The sequence below is a fragment of the Rhinolophus hipposideros genome (assembly GCF_964194185.1).
Source record: "Rhinolophus hipposideros genome assembly, chromosome: 18".
Taxonomy (NCBI): Eukaryota; Metazoa; Chordata; class Mammalia; order Chiroptera; family Rhinolophidae; genus Rhinolophus; species Rhinolophus hipposideros.
In genome coordinates, this window is record NC_138064.1 from 41,452,339 (window position 1) to 41,474,375 (window position 22,037).

At 34.7% G+C, this 22,037-nt stretch overlaps 1 protein-coding gene and 1 pseudogene across 5 annotated transcripts in view; both read left to right on the top strand.

Annotated features, from left to right (window-relative positions):
- The window catches only part of PCLO (piccolo presynaptic cytomatrix protein), a 382,570-nt gene that overhangs the window by 241,710 nt on the left and 118,823 nt on the right, over positions 1 to 22,037 (top strand). The window lies entirely within an intron of this gene.
- Positions 17,245 to 18,396, top strand: LOC308510236 (E3 ubiquitin-protein ligase makorin-1-like; annotated as a pseudogene). Its single transcript has one exon. The product of its transcript is annotated as an E3 ubiquitin-protein ligase makorin-1-like (transcript).

The window sequence follows — 22,037 nt, forward strand, 5'->3', positions numbered from 1 at the left end:
ATCTGCAACTTACTTATAGTTTAATAGAAGAATCTGAAATGCAAGTAATTACGACAAAAAAATTTTAGGAACAACTGAAAGCAATGGAATTTATAAAACATTATTGTTTATACTCATGCATACATATCTGTAAGTGTGTACCATAAACATGCACCATTTATTTATATTTTTTAGATGTTTGCGAAGACAATATATGCTTATGATCTTCTATTAAATGGTTCCTAATTATTAGAAAATACATCCTTTAACTTTTAACTGTGAACTTCAAAGATGTAATACGTGCTGATCAACAACTGTATAATGGTTTTGAAAGTCATTATTCAACCAAGCACAAGGCAGCAAAATGGAGAGAATGGGTGATGAGTTTTAGAATCAGACAGACCTGAGTTGGAGTTTAGCATTATTACTTATTTAAATATTGAGAACATTTGCTCCTCTGAAATAAGACCGGCTCTATGTATCTCAAATAATTTTAAGTCAACCAAGCACAAAATCTTGTACTTACTATACATTCAACAAATGTTGTTTCCCCTCCTCTTAGAGAGGAATTATCAAAAAGAAAAAAAAAAAGCATAAAATGTAGACTCAAAAAATGAGTCTGTTTTATTTGGAACTCCATCTCATGGGTCTAGAAACACAGCTGTTAGAAACAAGCCAAAGAAACTCTTCTGATTTTGAAAAATGACATTTGCTTATGTATAGTTCCATAAAGGACTGGTTGCATCTGCAAGGCTAAAAAGACAAATTAGCAAGTGTAACAGTGAAGAACATTGAAAATGTTTAGGTTCAAAAGATAGCAGTGTCTTCTATAAAAATAAGGCTCATTTTCTATTCCTCATTAGTCCACCACCTTTATTAGCTTTTAGGAACAGGAGACAAATGTGACAGATCTCATTGGATCTGAAATGGTAGCAGTATCAAATGTGGATAGCTCCTTTTTTATTGTTATTTTAACAGCTTTAGTGAAGTATAATGTACATATCATGAATGTGTACATCGTAAGTGTATAAATCAATCACTTTTACTAAATTTATGAAGCTGGTACGACCATCACCACGATCTAAAACATTATTTTAGAACGTTTCGATTATTACACAGTTCCCTTGAGCCTGCTGGCAATATCCATTTCCAACGCTCTTCTTCCAGCCACACATGAGAGATTTACTTTCTGTCTCTGTAAGCCTGCCTTTTCTTGGTAGTTCATATAAATTGAATCATGCAGTATGCAGTTTTTTTCTGTCTGGCTCCTTTCACCTACCAACATTTTTGAGGTTTATCTATTTTGTAGTATGTAACAGTATTTTGCTCTTTTTATTGCCAAATAGTAATCCATTGTTTAGACATTCTACATTTGTTTATCTATTCGATTTTTCTGCATTTGTTTATCTATTCGATTTTTCTGTTTTTAAATATTTGCATTAAAGTTTTAGTGTGGACATTGATATTTTTCAATGGTTTTCTAGAAGTGGAACTGTATGGCAAGTTTCTTTTTAACTCTTTTAAAAAAATGCTAGTTTTCCAAGGTAAGTGCATCATATTACATTCTTGCCTGTAACTTCTGAGGATTCCACTGCCTCCATGTCAATGCCAACACTTGGTAATGTCTGTCTTTTGGGGTGGGTGTGGATATAGCTCATTGTTGTTTTAAATTGCATTTTCTAATGACATGATAAGGAGCATATTTTCAGGTAGTTGTAAGCAATGCATATGTCTTATTTCGTGATCATTTGCCCATTGTTTATTTGGATTGTTGGTCTCTTTACTGTGTTGTAAAAGTTCTTTATATATATTTGGGTATAAGTCCTTTATTAGGTATGTGATGCACATATATTTTCTTCATGTCTGTGTATTGTTTTTTCTTCTTTTTTCTGTTCTTAAATGTTTTATTTTAAAGGAAAAGTTTTCCATTTTAATGGAATCCAATTTATCAATTTTTTTTCTTTGTGGACCATGCTGCCCGTAAAATCACATTAAAAATTATCCAAAGTTCACAAAGATTTTTCTCTGATGTTTGAAACCGGGAGCTTTATATATGTTACATTGCATTTACATTGTATTACATTGGTTTTTGCATATGGTATGAGACAGAAGTCCAAGTTTATTTTTTGAACTACAGATGGGTATCCAATTATACAAGCACCTTTCGTTTACAAAAATATTTCCCCTATTGAATTGTCTTGGCTTCTTGTCAAAATTAATCTACCATTAATACAAGAATTTATTTCTGGATTCTCAGTTCGGTTCTATTTTACTAAATGCCTAACTTATTTCACCAAAACTACACTCTGTTGATTATAATGGTTTTGTATTAAGTTTTAAATCTGGTAGTGTTAATTTTTTTTTTTTCAAAATTGTTGTGATTCTTCTAGGTCCTTTAAATCTCCATAACATTTTAGTTATCAGCCTGCTGGGATTATGATAAGGGTTGCATTGAAATTATAGATCAATTAGGGGAGATTGATATGCTTTTATAATAAGATTGAGTCTTCCAATCCATGAACATGTAATATCTTTTCATTTACTTAGATCTCCTTAATTTCTTTCAGTAAACTTTTATAGCTTCTGAAGTACAAGGCTAGCATTTCTTTTGATAATGCCTCCCAAGTCATTTTATTCTTATTGATGCTATTGTGAATGGAGTTTTTTTTTTTTTAATTTCAGTTTTGGATTATTCATTCCATTTAGGGAAATACAGTGTTTTTGTTTATTTACCTTTGGGCTAATAATTTTGCTTATATTTTTACTTCTAATAGATTTTTGTATGTGTGTTAAATCTTCAGGATTTTCTACATGTAAGGTTATGTCATCTACAAATATAGTTCTACTTCTTCCATTCCAATGAGAATAAGTTTAATTATTTCTTTATCCCCTTATTGCCCTTGCTAAAACTTGCTATACAATGTTGAACAGTATAGTGAGAGCAGACATCCTTGTTTTGTTCTTTTGCTAATGACTAGTGACAATACGGGACTCGACCATACCTCTGCTATAGAATTCTTTCCTCTCCTTCTCTTCTGTAATACTCACTGGAAGGGGATTTTTAGCCTAAAATTGTAAAAAGCTGAGTAGAAGTGTTTAAGAACAGCTTTAAAAGCCAACAATAGCTAGTCAGACTTGCCACTTTCCTCTAATTCTCAAAGGAGATCTCAAACACTGGTAATATGTTAAAGCATTGAGTGAATTATATTTTTGTATTTGGAAGGGTAGAGAAAGAGATATAGAGATATATAGTTATATAGATATATAGATATCAGATGAACCCTCCCTCCTACTGACTCTGGATTATATTTGGGTAATTTTTTAAATGGGAATTATTACATTTGTGATATGGCCTTATTTACATAAGTTGATCTGTCATTATATTGTTCCAGTATGTAACCAAAGAAATTTAAATATGAGCTGCTAAGAAAAAGGATAAAATCTAAAATATGTTAGGGACCTAAGATATAAATATAATTATATTGTTTGCTTTGAACTTCCAAGTTTTCTATTTGCTTCTGAAATAATTTGCCACAATATTTATTATTTTCTTAAAATACATCCCCAGAAGTGAAAGTACTGAGTGAAAAGGAAGGGATATTTTGGATGTTTCTTAGACATCTTGTCAAATTTCTTACCTAAAAAGTTCTACCAATTTTCATTCCCAATCTAAGAATGGGGTTTTCCTTTGCTGTTTAGGAATTTAAAAATGATACAAATTTTTTAAAAAAAACATATTTTAACTTACTTCAGATGCCAAATTTTAATAACATTGATTTTAGTATTATTTTTTATTAAGTTTTAGGTTGATATTTTGTCCTATATTTAATAGCTTAATTGCCTCCAGGTCACCTAGATTGTGACCCAGGGTTATGCTGAAGACCAAACAAAGAACATCTGACATTGGACAGATGAGATCAACAGCAGTTTATTAGTCACATATATTCACAGTGGAAGGGAGCAGGGGGTGGCACCCAGGAACAGAGTAAACAACCAGGAGTGTGGGAGGAAGGCATTTTAGTATCAAAAGGTTGGATGGAGTGCTCCCTGGTTCCTGCAAGAAGATATGATTGACTTGGTTGAATAATTCTGTGCACTGGCAGGAAACTGAAACTCACTACTCAGGGATAAGCAGGAACCTCACCTGATCCTTGATAGGCAAAGTTGTTTGGCTAGGGGACTTTATTCACCAGAGTGGGAAGGGAATCGAATAGTTAGGCCATTGAAGGCCCTGCTGATTCCACCAGTTAATGAGGCAGCTTTAGGCTTTAGACCATAATTATCACTGTTCTTTCCTTTCAATTTTTTATCTATTTGATATGCAGAAGAATAAATTATTGTTTTTGTTTTGTTTTGCTATGTTACAGAGTATATAAATGGCACTAAGATTAGGGCCAAATCATGGTATACTAGATAGAAAACTAGATAGAAAGTCTGAATTTGATAGGCAGTCTGGGCATCACTGAAATTATGGAAAATATAGCTTCCTTTATGAGTTTGGTTTTTTTTTTAATTGTTTTGTTTGCTTCAAAGTTGAAGTCTGAAAAAAGCTTAACCACAATGAAAAAGGAGCATTAGTTTTTAAAATAACTTTGATTACCTTTGCTTGAGATTGCACAGCTGTCCTCAAATGTGGAATATCAAATAAGGAGAAACTGAGGCAAAAATGTGGTGAGCGACTCCTGGCAGTTTAGATAAAGTATGACTAACACCCATTTCACATCTCTCCAACAATATTTATATGAACATTTCATGAGAAAACTATTTTACTCATATCAGGACAAGTCTTAGAATAGAAAGTAAAAACAATTACATCACCTCTTCTTCTTGCAGAAGACCAAGAAAAGTATAATTGTCACTTTGAGAACACCTGTGTTCCATGCTCACTATGGGAACATCTGGGAACTGAACAAATGCTACAAAGTAGACCCCGAGGCTGAAGTTTCTCCCTCCCCATTCAGGATGGCTTTTTTTCTTTTCTATTTTTAACAGTGTAGTTATATATGATATGGTTCTCACTGTAAGCCTCTCAAATTATTTTTAGAAATAAACTAAGTAGAATAAAACTATAGAAATAAAATAAGATTGAATTTCTTCTAAAATCACAATCTCTTCCTGGTAAATTTTAGTGAAAGCTTGCATTCATTTCCTCAGTAACAGAAGAAGTGTTTATTGTCAAAGCAACTTGTGTGTTTTTTTTTTTTTTGGTTTGTTTGTTTGTTTTTTTTGTTTTTTGTTTTTTAGTAAAGAGGATAGTTTATTAAAAGTAAAGAGTCGCAGCTCTCAGAACGAAAGGGGGTCCCGACCAGGTTGCCCCTGTCAAAGCAAATTTTACATTAACATGATTACTTCTGCTGACATCTGTCAGAATAAATATTGCTTGCACAATTGTGTTCATGATAAGGAAGTGACCTTATAGGCTTTGCATCTAACTGGATGTTAGCACTATTTTCTATATGCACTCTTTTTTTTATTAAAGTTTATTGGGGTGACAATTGTTAGTAAAGTTACATAGATTTCAGGTGCACAATTCTGTAATACATCATCTATGTCTCACATTATGTGTTCACCACCCAGAGTCAGTTCTCCATCACCATATATTTGACCCCGTTTACCCTCTTCTAGAGCTCCCCTCCCCCCTTACTATGCACTCTTAATGAAGTAAAATTAAAGGAATTAATTTGTTCCGTTAGGAGAAGGTGAAGACATTCAAGATGTTTAACCTATAGGAGGGAAGGATAAGTAGTGAACTTAATGGGAAATTGAAGGGTATAAATATAAAATGTACATGAATTGGCCATGGAAAAATGGGCAATTATAAATGAGATTCAGTTAAAGGAATGAGGATTTATATTGATGTTCTAGAATATTTTCTTGAAATTTAGAGCAATTGCTAAAGGTATATAGAAAGTACAAGAATGTGGGAGTCAAGAAAAATAAAGGGCTCTAGTATTAGCGTTTTTATATGCTGAACAATCTGGACAAGTTGATGTAATCTTCCTTAGTCTCAGCTTTTCTGTCCAGAAATGGTATGGATAGTACCTAACCTGAAAAGTTGTAGAGAAAATTAAAAAAAAAAAAAAAAAAAAAAAAGTACAATCCACATAGAAGAAATGTTACTTTCTTTTTCCTTCTACCCCTGAACATAATATCAGAGATTGAGAAAAATAAAATACTATATTAAATGTAAAAATAATATGGGCACAAGGTACAAAAACCAAATAGAATTCATCACTTCATTTTTTGGTTTAAATCATAATTTCATTAAACTGTTTGAATATTCTTAGCTTGGTCACCTAACAACATGTAGCATTTCTTGTTTATTCCAGATAATACTAATAATTATTTAATACAGTAATGAAAATAACCAAAACAATTATATTAAATAACTCTTTAATTAAAAATATCCCCTGATATATATTGGAAGGCAGAAACTGTTGAACTGTGTTGAATACCTCCTTCACCAAGAGCAAATTAGTATTGATGAGAACAGGTTTAGCCTGTAATGCAAACCTACTCTGGACATCTGGATTTTATTTATACCCCTAAAGTGACTCAACAAATTCAGAAATTTTTTTCTCCAATCATCTTCTCAACTCCTCCCGAAAATAGTGGTAATTATAATAATTATTATGTTACCATGCCTGTATGCAGTTTGTTCTTTATATATTTGCATGCCAAGATATATAAGTATTAATCCAATTTCTTATTCATTTAACATATATACACATGTAATTCATATTTGTAATACAAATGCTAAAATAGTAAAAACTACACTACTAAAAAAGTAACAATTTTATCTTTGTAGTGTTTGGTGATAAAGATATAAACAAGGCATAAAATGCATACATATATAGAAAAACAGAAATTATATTGACAATTATATTGTCAGTTATATCGACAGCATTATCTTTCCCAACTAATCAGTCGCAGCTACACGTTAAATTGTACTATATGATTTTTGGGTTGCCTAAGCCAGAAACCTCTTCTTTCCTCAGTCTTGACTAAGAGATGCTGTCTCCCAACGTTTTTTTATCTCTTGGTAATTTCTCCTTTTAATGGTATGATTGCAGTCTCTCCCATCACTCTCCTTTGTGCAACTGAATGAGTAAAGGAATATATAGATGTATTACAGAATTGTACACTTGAAACCTATGTAACTTTACTAACCATTGTCACTCTAATAAATTTTAATGTAAAAAAAAAAAGGAAGAGCTGAATGTATTGTGCCCAAAGCCATCCCTACAGATTCTCAACCAGGTACTCTGGTGCTAACCAGACAGAGATACAATGCTAAGCACTCATTTGAAGTAAGAGTGTGAACTCCACTCTAGCTTTCCCATACAATAGGTGTTGCCTTAAGCACTTCACCTCACAAAGCTTCATTTTCCTCATGTGTGAAATAGAGGGTTTTTGTTTGTTTGTTCTAAGAAGAACAAATGTAATTAATGTAATTTTAAAGATATTTTCTAAATAGAATAGAATAAAAAGCTATTATTTTTAACATCATTATCATTGATGCATTTCCTCCTCTTGGGGAAAAAATAGGCATTTTGGTTTTCATCTATTTATTATTCATTCAATTATATATTTGATGCTGCCTAGCTCCCATGTAATTGCTACATATATTACACTGGGACCCCAGAGTTGCAGAACTGATACACAGAGCTCTTCCTCTTTATTTTGAAGGGCAAAAGTTTCTTTTTCATGGTGTATTTCCCTTTCATTCCTACCCTCTATCACTGCTCAATCACTGTGGTAATGACTAGAAACACAAATGTTCCACAAGTTTTGCTACCAAGAGAATGTCCGTATATATTGTGTGTACAGAAAACTCAGAATACCACTTTCATCTTCGTATTAATTTTCTATTCATGGGTAACAAATTACCACACGTTTAATGGCTTAAAACAATGCATAATAAGTATCTCCCAGTTTTCATGGGTCAAAACTCCAGGTATGGCTGATCTCAGGCGCCTGGTCAGGATCTCACAAGGTTATGACCTGTGTTGGCCAGGCTGTGTTCTGTTCTGTTCTGGAGCTTGGGAATCATCTTCCAAGCTCACGTGGTTGCTGGCAGAAGTCATGTCCTCCAAGTTGTGGGAATAAGTTCCTCATTTTCTTGCTGGCTCTCAGCTGGTGGCCAATCTCAGCATTTAGAGCCTGCTTCAGCTGTTTGCCATGTGGCCTTCTCCAAGGCCCTCATATACATGGCAGTTTACTTCTTCAAGGCCAGCAGAGGATCTCATTCTATGCAATATAATCACAGTAGTGACTATCACATAAACTTTGTCAGATCTTATTGGTTAGAAGCAAGTCACAGGTTCTACCTCTACTCAAAGTGGGAGGTGTTATACAGGAAGTGGCTCATTCTGAGTCGTGATAGTATATGTCTGCCACAATCCCCTATTATATCCAGAAGTACAAAAGGAACACTTAATACTCAATTTTGAATTAGAATAGCATTTTTTCCCTACTTTTATTTAAGTAAAACTGACATTTATTTTGGAGAGCACATTGTAGCTTTAAACTAATATAAGATTAAACTGTTTAGTTTCCAATGACATTATAGGGTTACATGATTATCTTCAATGCAACAACTTTCTTTAATGCACAGTGAATGGCTGCGCACCCAGTCTTGGCCTGATATTAAGGAGATCAATAGCTAAACAAGTCACTATTAAGTCCATCTCTATAAAATGACCCTATCTCCTAATTTTATAGCATTCACTTTCAAATGAAAGAATCGTTTTGTTTTGGATCCTAAGTACAGCTAAATGCAATAGCTTTATTTAGATATAGTTGAAATATAACATACTAGTTTCAGGTGTATAATATAATGATTTCATGTTTGTATAGATTGGGAAGTGATCACCCCAATAAGTCTAATTAACATCCATCACCATACATAGTTACAAAAATTGTCTTCTTGTGATGAAAACTTCTAAGATCTATACTCTTAGCAAATTTTAAATATATAATACAGTATTATTAATATAGTTACCATGTTGTACATTACATCCCCATCATTTCTTTATTTTGTAACTGGACGTTTGTATTTTTTAACCTCCTTCACCCATTTCCCATGCCTCTCACCCTCCCACCTCTGGTAATCATCAATCTATTCTTTGTATCCATGAGCTTGGTTTTAGGGAGTTTTTGTTTGTTTTGTTTTTTTGGTTTCCTGGGCTTTTTGTTAGATTCAACATGTAGTGAGATAGGACAGTATTTGTCTTTCTCTGACTGATTTCTTTCACTGACTTCTTTCATAATGCCTTCAAAGTCCATCCCTCTTGTTGCAAATGTCAATATTTCCCTCTTTTTATGGCTGAATAATATTCCATTGTGTGTATATATATATATATATATAGTCACATTTTCTTTCTCCATTCATCTGTTGATGCACACTTAGGTTGCTCCCATGTCTTGGCTATTGTAAATAATGCTACAGTAAACATGAGTTTGCATATATCTTTTTAAATTAATGTTTTCATTTTTCTCAGAAAAATACCAACACTGGGATTGCTGGGCCATATGGTAATTCTGTTTGCAATTTTTTAAGGAAACTCCATACTGTTTTCCATAATGGCTACACCAGTTTACATTACCACCAACAGTGCACAAGAGATCCCGTTTCTCCACATCCTCACCAACACATGTTATTTCTTGTCTTTTTTGATAACAGCCATTTTAACAAGTGTGTGGTGATACCTCATTATGGTTTGTTTTACATTTTCCTAATGGTTATTAATATTGAGTGCCTTTTCATGTATTGTTGTCCATCTGTATGTTTTCTTCAGAAAAATGTCTATTCAGATCCTCTGCCCATTTTTTGATAAGATTGGTTGATTTTTTTTTGCTACTGAATTTTATGAGTTGTTAATATATTTTGGATATTAACCACTTAACAAGTATATTATTTGCATACATTTTATCTCAGTCAGTTGCCTTTTTCTTTTGTTAATGGTTTTCTTTGCTGTACAGAGATTTCTAGTTTGGTATAGTTCATTTGTTTATTTTTTTATTTTGTTGCCTTTGCTGTCAAATCCAAAATATCATTGCCAAGGCAGATGTCAAGGAGCTTATCATTTTTTTTTCTAGGATTTTTATGATTTCAGGACTTACATTCAAATTTTTTATCCATTTTTAGTTAATTTTTGTATATGTTGTAAGATAAAGATCCAGTTTTATTTTTTTACATGTAACTGTCTAGTTTTCCCAACATCATTTATTGAAGAAAATGTCTTTTTCCTAGGATATATTCTTAGCATCTTTGTTTTAAATTAGTTGACCATATATATATATAGTTTTATTTCTGGGTTCTCTATTCTGTTCTATTGAACAATGAGTCGATTTTTGTAACAAAACTATAGTTTTGATTACTATAGTTTTATAATATTGCTTGAAATCAGGGAATATGATGCCTCCATGGAATAAATTTATTTTTAATTGCCTTTTATAGAAGTATCATGCAAACCCTTCAGATTTGGTTTTTATGCTTATAATTTTGCAATTGCCTTGTATAAGCCAAAATATAGAAAAAATCCTTATGTAATTGAATGAATTAAATATGCATTTATGAGTGTGGCAGACCTGGGAAATTTTCTTGGTGGGAATTATTTCTGAAGTTTTTCAGGAAGAAGAAATTCTTTAGTACCATTAGTAAATTTCTTTACCAGGACATGCATCATCTGTCATTTGAAAGATGTTCAATTATGCCAGAATATCAGTGTCTTTTCATATATCTGTGAATTATGTCCCTTATTTTCCGAACAATGGCCATTTCAGTTCTATGGCAGGCCAACTTGGACTCATCTCATCCAGTATGGTGTAAGTATAAATTGCCTTTATACATCCTTTAAATATCACATGACATTTTTTTTTTTGTTATTTAGATACCATTATAAAAGACAAGTGTGAACTTTTATTCATGGAAATGAGATAAAATGTTTTCTTTGAATGTATCATGTACATAAAGTATACATATTTAAAAATAAGAAAAAGGATGCTATACAGCAATTGGATGGGTTAGAAAAAAGCTCATGGGAATAGCTCAGTTTGTAATTTGCATGTTCAGGCTTAGATTTGGCATGAATGTGGTGTTGCCATTTTAATGTTGCTGGAAGTGTCAAATATGTAATGCTATAAAGGTGATTGATATGCTTAGTGTGTAGGAATCTTTTTTCTTATCAGAAGCAAAAATTAGTAAAGATAAAGGACAAATAGTGAAAATTCTTTAGGTCTTAATGTCCAACTATCAATTAATTAATGTAGCATTCTGTAAGCTACAAAAGGGATTTTACTATGGATTTTTAATATATTTGGTTTACATTGCTAAACGTTCACATGGATTATTTATAACATAGAAATTAGTAGGTAAGAGAACATAAAAATAAAATTTCACAGCCTTAGTCAGGAGTATAATTAACATGTAAACTATAAAAATAGCTTTAATTGAGTTATCCTTTGGGGATTTTTCCGTTAGGTTTAGTACTTCATTAGCATTAACATTTATATAGATAATGTATCTTCTTCTTTATGCAAACTAATGGCATGACCAAAAATGAAGAGAAATATATCTTCATTCTATGATAACTTTATTATGAATAATAAACTCTATTGTTTTAAAGACTGCTATTCATAAGATAGTATGTTCACTGATAACAAATTTTCCTTTCCTTGATGACGAGATGTAGCATATGATAGTGTTGGAATGAAATAAGTATTTTAATTTTGTTTAAATTTAAAGATCTAATTATAGCATCATAATATTTATTATTTTAATGATGAAAATACAAACATTCTTAGTAATACTTTAAAATACCACAATTCTTAATGTGACATGTTAATAAATATATAAAATTAAAGTAGACAAAATTTAAATGCAAATGTGAAGAGGTTTTTTTAGTATGCTTAGGTTTATTTTTTGCAGTTTATTTTATTTGATATTTCAGGTCTGTTGAGGTATAATGGATTTATAATATTGTTAGATACTTAAAGTATACATCATAGTGATTTATGTGTACATTGTGAAAATGTTCCCTCCGTCTAGTTAATTAACAAATCCATCACCTCATATGTTTATCTTTTTGTGTGTGTGGGAATATTTGTTTTACTCTCTTAGCAAATTTCAAATATACAATATGGTGTTAGCACATATTGTCAGTATATTTTACATTAGATTCTCAGACCTTTTCCATCTTATTGCTAAAAGTTTGTACCTTTTTACCAACCTCTCATTTCTCTCACCCGAAGCCCCTGCCAACAATTTTTCTACTTTTTCTATGAGTTTGACTTAGTCATACCTCACAGTATTTGTCTTTTCTCTGGCTTTTTTCACTGAGCATAATGCCCTCAAATTCCAAATAATTTGTCCCAAACAATAGGATTTCCTTCTTTTTCATGGCTGAATATTATTTTATTGTCTATGTATAAACCACATCTTCTTTATCCATTCATCCATCCAAGAACACTTAGATTGTTTCCATATTGTGGCTATTGTAAATAATGCTGCAGTGAATATGAGGTGCATTTTTTTTTTCAAATTTGTGTTTTCAAATTCTTCATATAAATACCTAAAGGAAGAATTACTGGATACAGTAGTTCTATTTTTCATTTTCTGGGGAACCTGCATATCGTTTACTAATGGCTTTACCAATTTGCGTCCCCATCAACAGCGCACAAGTTTTCCTTTTCTCCACATCCTCACCAACAGTTGTTATTTCTTGTTTTTTGTTTTTGTTTTTTTGATAATAGCCATTCTAACAAGTGAATGGTAATACCGCTTTGTGGTTTTATTTGCCTATCCCTGATGATTAGCTATGTTGAGCATCTTTTCATGTTGGCCATTTGTAAGTTTTCTTTGTTAAAATGCCTATTCAGTTCATCTGTGCCTTTTAAAATCAGAGTTTTTTTTGATATTGAGTTGTATGAGTATATATTTTATATATGAGTACATATTTTGATATTAACCCCTTATCAGAAATATGATGCAAGTATTTTCTCCCATTTTATTCGTTGCTTTTTCATTTGGATGGTATCTCTAAAGTCCCTTAATCTAGCTTCACTCTTTTTCATTTTTAATATTTATTTTTTTAATATTTTTCAATTACACTTGACATACAATATATTAGTTTTAGGTGTATAACATAGTGATTAGACTTACAAAGTGTTCAATCCAATAAGTCTTGTACCCATGACACCATAAATAGTTATTACAATATCATTGACTCTATTCCCTATGCTGTACTTTACATCCCTGTGACTGTTTTATAACTGGCAATTTGTACATTTCGTTCCCCTCCCCTTTTTCACTCGTCCCTCAACCCCCTCCCACCTGGCAACCATCAAAATGTTCTCTGTATCTATGATTTCATTTATGTTTTGTTTGTTCATTTAGTTCGTGTGTTTTTTTTATTTAGATTCCACATGTAAGTTAAGTCACATATTTTTTGTTTGATTTATTTCAGTTAATATAATACCCTCTAGGCCCATCATGTTATCTTTTGTTACGGCTTTTGTTTTAAAGTCTATTTTGTGTGATGTAAGTATTGCTGCCCCAGATTTTTTGTTTATTTATTTGCATCTGCATTAAATACCTTTTTCCATTCCTTTACTTTTAGTCAGTGTATGTCTTTCCATCTGAAGTGGAAATATTGTAGGTAACATATATATGGGTCTTGTTTTCTTATCAATTCAGCAACCTAATATCGTTTCATTGGAACATTTAATCCATTTATATTTAAAGTCCATATTGATAGGTATGTAGTTATTGCCATTCTATTCATATTTTTGATTTTTAATTTTTTTTTTTGGTCTTATAGAAGGGGACTAATAGAAGTCCCTTTTAATGTTTCTTGTGATACTAGTTTTGTGGTGATGAACTCCTTTAGCATTTTCTTGTCTGGGAAGTTCTTTATCTGTCCATTGATTCTAAATGATAGCTTTGCTGGATAGAGTAATATTGATTGTAGGTCCTTCCTTTTCTTCTCTTGGAATATTTCATGTGAATCCCTTTTTGGCTTACAAAGTGTCTGTTCACAAATCAACTGACAATTCTATGGGAGCAGGAATTACCTTGTAGGTAATTCACTTCTTTTCTTTTGCTGCTTTTAAGATTCTTTCTTTTCTTTAACCTTTGACATTTTAATCATGATGTGTCTTGGTGTGTACCTCTTTGGGTTCACCTTGTTTGGAACTCTCTATGCTTCCTGGGCTTGTATGTGTATTTTCTTTTCCAGGTAAGGGAAGTTTTCTGTCATTATTTCTTCAAAAAGGTTTTCAATTGCTTGCTCTCTCTCTTCTCCTACTGGTACCCTTATGATGTGAATTTTGATACACTTGATATTGTCCCAGAGTCCCCTTAAATTATTCTCATTTTTAAAAAATTATTATTTTTTTCTTTTTGCTGTTCTGATTGAGTGTTTTCTGCTATCTTATCTTCTAACTTGCTGATTTGGTCCTCCGTTTCATCTACTCTACTGTTGATTCCCTCTAATGTATTCTTTCAGTTATTGTATTCTTCATTTTTGACTGGTTCTTTTTTATGTTTCCTATCTCTGTGTTGAAATTTTCCCTAAGATCATTGAGCATCCTTATAACCTGTGTTTTGAACTCTGCATCTGGTAGATTGCTTGTCTCCATTTTGTTTAGTTCTATTGTTTTTTGTGGGGTTTTTTTTGGAGCTTTGTTCTATTCTTTTATTTGGGACATTTTTCTTTGTCTCTGCATTTTGGCTGCCCCTCTGTGTTTCTTTCTATGTATTCGGTAGTTCTGCTATATCTCCTGGTCTTGGTAGAGTGGCCTTATGTAATAGGTGTCCTAAGGGCCTCAGTGGCCCAGTATCCTTGGTCACTGGAACCAGGTGCTCCAGGGGTGTCACTTGTTTATTGTCCAGTTGTAGTTGAGTGTTGGTTGCTATTGTCAGACAATGGGAGGGACTAACCAATTTTATGAAGATGGGCCATGACTATATCAGAGGAATTTATTGTGCAGAGGCTGGCCATTCAAAGCAGGATTCCCTTTAACGAGCCTCTGGTGCCTGCTGAGTCCACCTTTTGGGTGTATCATTTGTCAAGGTGGTTGAGTGGTGCTCTGGTGTGGTCTGAAGCTGGCTACCGGGAGTGTTGGTTCTGGGGCCTCTTGGGAGAGCCACTGGTACAGGAGAAAGTCAGTCACTGCTTATGCCCAGCTTGGGGCCACCTGGTATGAACTACAAAGTGATATGTACATAGTTGCCACTTTTGGTGGGCTTGGAGGAACCGAGGAGAAGCAGGGCTGCAAACCAAGACTGTTTGGCTGCCACTAGTGATGGGCTTGGGGCCACTTAGCAAGAGGTACAGGGCACACCCAGGCCAGATATTGTTTGTTTGGGGTTTGTGAACTTTTGAGAGAGTTTAGGAAAGTCTGCAACATGAGCCAAGACAGTCTGTTTTGTTTGTATGGGAAAAGCCATACAAAGTATGAGGTTACTTGCAGTAACTTGGGTGGGCCTGGAAGTTGGGTGGGCCTGAAAGTTGGGTGGGTTCTCAGTGAATCACCAGGATGCGGTGAACAGTGTTAACCAGGTTGATGGGTACCCAGACTTTGCACACATCTGTGCATACAGGCTGCCTGGGGAGAGGGCTCAACAGATGAACAATAACATCTGCCAGTACTATCTGCCAGCACTGTCTGGGAGAAAGCTGCTCCTCCAGTGCTCTCCCTAAGCCAGACTATTCAATTCCTCCCTCTATGTCACTGGCATTTTTCAAGCTGCTGCTTCAGTGCTGGAGCTCAGAGCGAATCAGTCCATCAGTGAGTGTATCAATGCATGGGCCATTTAAGAGAAACACCTGGAACTCTTGCAGCCTTCCATCTTGCTCAGCCACAATGCTGGCTAGTTTTCACAGCCAGAAGTTGTGGGGACCTCTCTTCCTGGCACTTCAAACCTGGACTGGGAGCCCAGAGTGGCTTTGGAACTCCTTGTGGCCTTATGGGGGGATCTCAGCAACCAAGATGTACCCCCAATTTCTTAACTGTCACACTGTGGGTGTGGGGCCTACTCATTCTGCATATCCACCCCTCCTATCAGTCTCAGTGTGGCTTTTTCTGTACATCCTTAGCTATAGGACTTCTGTTTAGTTAGTCTTTAGGTTATGGTCAATGATAGTTGTTCTGTAATTTAGTTGTAATTTCGATGTGTCTTGAAATGTTCACACCTGTCTTGATGTGAGCATTTTACCTTATTCTTTTTCTTTTTGCTCTTCTGCTTGGATGAATTTCACTCCCATGTATTCAAGTTCATTGATTATTTCTTCCACTTCTCTAGTCTGTTGTTGAACTCCTCTATGAATTCTGCAGTCCAGTTATTATATTCTTTAGCTTATGATTTCTGTTTGATACTTTCTTATATTTTCTATCTTTCCATTGAAATTTTCATTTTCTTCATTTATTTGTCTCCAAACCTCAGTGAGCATCTTTATGATCATTATTTTTATCTTTTTCTTAGGTAAAAAATTATCTCCATTTCATTCAGGTCTGTTCCTGGAGTTTTATCTTGTTTATGCTTGGAACATAATCCTTTGTTATTTCACTTGTCTTCACTCTCTGTGTTGGTTTATGTATATTACATAAAACAGCCCCCTCTCCCAGTCTTGTTGGAATGGTCTCATGTAAGAGATGAACATTATCATTTAGCCTGACCTGAGTTTTTTCTTGTCTGTCAAATTTTGTGGTCACCCAAGCTGCCTTATTTGTACTTAATGGCCTCCAGTATTTGAGGGTGTTCTAAGACCTGCCTTGATGTGGGTATTTTCTCATTCACTTGATATTTAGGAGTCCCTCAGTTTCTGGGTTTCTTTCAGAGTGAATTGTTCCACCTTAGCTATAGATTTTTTATGTCCATAGGACAAGAGTTTCAGGAGCCTCCTATTTTGCTATTTTGGACTGGAAGTTTAAAACTAACTACATAATAGGCTAAAGCCTGGAGGGGAGCAAGCAGGTACTTCAGTCTCCTACCCCTCCACTTGCCTCATTGCTTTCTCCTCCCTGCAGCCAGACTGGAATTATGTGATCCAGAAGTTCTGGTGCCATGGCTGTGTGGGACAAACAGTAATAGTGGAGGCTGCAGCTCTTGGAACAACAGCCACACAACAGGAGCAGCAGTGGCAGCGTCTTCCCCACCCCTATTCCCTCAGTCACCTCCCTGTCCCTGGGGGCGGGAGGGTAGGCGGCAGAGGCGGCAGCAGTGGCTGCTAGGGTAAACAGGTCACCTGCAGGTATTGTATGTGTGGAGTTTGTAAGGAAGGATATAACTGTTGCTACTCACATGACCTCTGACAGTCCACTGAATAAAGTGTGCAAGTATTTTCAGTGAGGGTACTGTACTTATGGATACATAAGTACTGCAGATATAAACATAGCAAGCCATTGAAACAGGAAGAAGTGACTACTATAGTTCTAACTGAAAAATCATCCCTGCTGCTTCCTCGAGTCTCTCATCAGCAGTTGGACCAACTGTTGAAATGAATACCGGCAAAGCTGAGTCAGGAAATTCAAACTTGACAATTGTAAGGACAGGTTTGGATGAATGGCAATAAAACTGGGTGAATGTCACTAAGTTTGTTCCTGGGCAGCCCTATTGTGGCGGTACTGCCCCGTCCTGCACTGAGGCACCCCTAAAGGGCTCATTGACCCAGGAAGAATCAGAGAAGGAGCAAACTGCAATGGAAACAAAGAAGTAGCTTTGCCCCTCTGCTGCAGTGGGAGATATGGAGAGAACTCCGTGTATCTCAATGGAGACTCCTATGTGTGGGCTGTAGGTCCTCCATCCTGTGGACCTGCCCAGAGGTCACAACATATAAAATCTTGCATTGAAGCCCATGAGAAGGACATGGAGGTCTCACCTGCTGCTCAGCACAGTAAAGACATAGTGTGGGGGAGTTACAAGAATGCCAGCGCCATGGAGCCCCACTTTCAGATCCTCTCCAACTAAAGCCACACCTACTGTCTCAAGTGCATTCATAAGTGGAGGAGTGCTAAGCAACTAAGAGTGAGATCATAAATTCCTACCCGGAACACCAGATCACATCTAACTTTGTCATTCTGAGTGATACTGGGTGGAGGAGAAAGGAGAGAAGCAGAAACTCATTCAGAAGTGCAAGGAGTCCATGAGCACCAAGGATGTAGGTATTTTGTGAAGTTGGGAGCTGCCCTTTGGAGGGAATTGTTTTTATAAGCACGCATACCTTGATGGTTGTAGGGAGGAGCCACAGAGATGGAAAGTGGGAACATCAAGGAGATACCAGGCCCAACGAAGGAACCACTTTTGGGAGCTCACCGAAGAAAGAGAACAGCAAACCCTTTGACAACAGTGAGGAGTTTGTCACCTTTGAACCGGGCGAGATGTTGCTTGTGCTTTTGGGAATGATGATCTGACAGTCTGAAGACTAGTGGGACTTGTTCATGATGAGCTGGAAGATTGTTTATGCCTCGGGGCTATAGCAGCTTTACGTGGCGTGTGAATTGGTCTGCTTAGCCTCAGACAGTGGCTATCCACTGTGGTGGTGTGGCAGTGCTCATGTTTCTCTCCTGACAGGCTTATCAATTCCAAGTGCCATCGTAATAATAATTTTTACCCAGGGCCTTTCTTCTTAGTCTCTCACCTTTCCCCCAGGAGTGTGTTTTGTCTGTTTAAAAAAGTTACAAAACTAAATCTTACAGTTAGTCTTTTTGTAACATGAATTTAACAGTCAGACAATTATTTTGTTGCATCATCAGTTTTCAACCAGATTCACACAGCTCTACAGTCATGTTTATGGACTTTTCACACTCATTTCTAGGATCCGAAGTTCAAAAGGTCAAAGCATTGACCCTGCTTTGGGGTCCAAGAAGAGGGCTGATGAGTGAAGGATCTGAATTATGACAAGTAGCCTTCTGCTACAAATTTAAGTAGATACTTGAGGTTTCTGGTGAAATTTACCTGTATCTGTTTTTATATGCATTACCTCCCTTGTAATCCCCACCCTGTGCTCTTCTTCTGTGGTTTTGGTCTCTTGTTTAATTGCGTACAAGTAATACTACTGGGTAACCAGAACCAGGTACAAATGTGTTGAGGTTTTTACTGTGTTTACTATGATAGGAACATTGTGAAAAGACACACATAAAAGATATAGTGACATAAAAGAAATACGGAGGGAGAAGCTGACTCTCAAGGGCTGATGGACTTGGCACATGTGAGTATGAGTGGGTGATATGCGTCTCACTTTTGCGTAGATGCACTGTTCTTTGCTTCATGGAAAACCTCGGTTTAATGGTTTCTGCCTCGTGTGGCAAATAGATCTTACAGGACAAAGCAGTAGGTTGGTAGCGGTTAACAGAGCACTAGCTCTGTGTGTCTATATAAATAGAGAATTGGGCTTAGTCACTGAGGTTAAAGCTATCTGGTTATCTCATGTTAACACAAACTGGCTCTTGGATACACAGTTGTATTAATGTTTAAAGTACTCCTAGTCTTTCCAGTGCAGGCACTTTTTTGAGTAAATTTTGTCCTCATTTGAGGGGTTTTGTTGTTGGGTTTTTGCGGAGTCTTTTTGGGGGTATTTGCCTCATTCCATCCCTGAGCTTTGCAGGTAGACAGACTTGATTAATAACTATGTTCTAAGATATTTCTCGTAGTGGAGTCATTGGTTTCCCACTAAAGGAGGGAAGGGGTGGAAATCCACGAGACAAGTAGTTAGAAGAACTCCTTAACTGAAAATTTTAACTTTGCATTTTGTTGCTCTATTTCCTGAAAATAACCTGGAGATGCTCCTGAGTTATCCAGGTCGTTGATCCCTTGGATCCTACCCATTTTCTCACTGTATGAGAAAACAAGTAATCATTGCACAGGTCTCTGTTTTTTGAAGCTGCCCTTTTGTAAGAAGCACTTTTCCCAAATAAAACAATAAAATAAATAAATAAAAATAACTGTATAATAGCATATTTATCACATTGTTTATAACATACATGGAGAATTGAAAATAACAATGCATTTAAATTTTCATCCGAAAGTTATTAATGCAATACTTTTTCTCAGTGATTTTGCTACTTTTATCATGGAACTTCTCTTTTTTATAAATATTCCCTACATACAGTGTTGTTTTATTTTAATAAAAGCATTTTTGTTCATTTTATCTGTATTTAATATGTAAAATATCAAAGTGCAACTATTGAAATGTTAAATTAAAATTTTCAGATTTAAATTTTTAGAAATTGTATAAATTAAATTTATATTCATTACATCCAAATTGGGATACAATCAACTACTGTAAAATAAAGAAAACATGGTATCCTTCTTGAGTCTTCTTTTCTACCAGCCTATGCTTTCACAAATTTTTAGTATTTCTATGCTACTTGATTGTATACGTGAAAAACACAGCAAGAACATCTACAAGAGGAAAAATAATTTTTGAAATTTACTATGTGCCTTAAGTAGTGCACACGTGCATGTGTGTATAAGCTCATTTCACATAGTATTGTAATGACTATATATTACTCCCATTTTACCAACGATGCTGAGGCTTATAAAGTATATTTAGAAAGTGTTTTGAGTACTTGAATTCACCAGTGTGAGGTTGTATTTTACAAAATTAAATAATTATTGTGTTGTGCTACTTATTAAGACAGATATAATTATAGTTTCCTACCACTTGTTCTTTACTACAGGGTTTTAGAATGTGCTCGGTCACTAAAAAGCAAATGGCACTAAAGACCCAGCAACTAAACCCTCAAGACATTGCCGTCTACAGAATGAAATTATAACCAAATTGAAAAATAAGTCATTTATTCTAATTGCTAGATTTTGAATCTCTACAACTAATTTTTTGGCTGTACTTTTACAGGGTGTAGCAATTCTATTTGTAGATTCTAAGCATAAGGCTGCATCATATAATATACTATGGCAAAATTATTTTTCATGAGTTACATTTATATTCTAATTTTTAAGCTTAAAAAGAAATATTTAAAACCAATTTCCTGAGCATGCTACTCTATTCTTCTCTGCTACATTCAACCATAAATTATGATAAATTTTGATTTAAGGCGTGATCTTGAACATATACCTTTACACTAAGGAAATCTCATGAATCATCCTTTGGGATTTCCGATTGACCATGTCTTATGATTGATATAAACATACTGACCACATTAGAAATTTAATATCTCTGTGGGATTTTATAAAATCTTTAACAAGTGATGAATTACAGCTTGTGAGTGAAACCAAATCTGTGATTAAGAATCTATTTTTTATTTTTTTCTGATAGATTCCATGGGATAAGCATTTAATTATGGTCAGCTATTTTAAAGCCCTCATTTTGTAATTTATAAAATGTCTTTAGTACGCTCAAAAAATAGGCTAAAGTAATTGAATGGTGACTGGCTAAAAACTTTTCTTCATCTGCTACCCTTTATCATATCTATCTAATGTCTTACATTAGTAGAATCATTCCTGGTGAATTATTAAAGGTGAATGTCTAAGAGTTCAACTATCTCTACCCATACTTAGTTAAGACTGTCATATCCTAGATGATGTTCTGCATTCATTCAGTTATGTTTAATCTGTATCATAAATTAGTCTCTACAAGAAGAGTAAAACTGGACCAAGAAACTTGTGAGAGAAAAGCTCCACGGTGGGGCCCGAGAGAGCTAGTATGGTATTTAACTTTGACTCCTTGACAACTGCAGGAATTTAGACGCATACCGCTAATTTGTTTTGAGGCTAAACCTCAGAAGGCTTATCCTGGTGAAAGAGAGGGAGAATAGATAGGGCATTAGAGAGAGAAAAGACGGGGGAAAAAACAAAGAAGGAAGAATGAAAGGAAAGGAGGGAGGGAGGAAGGGAGGAAAGAAAGAAGCGAAGGAATTCATTTTGAAGTATTACTTGGAAATAAAAAAACATATTTTACCAAAATATATCCCTACTGGATAAATGACAGAAAGGTTCTGTAAATCAGTGCTACTGCTTGTTGAATGTTTGAACTGTGCAAATGCTGACTACAGCAATTGTTTTTGAAGAGTGAAAGAAGGAAGGGAACAGGATT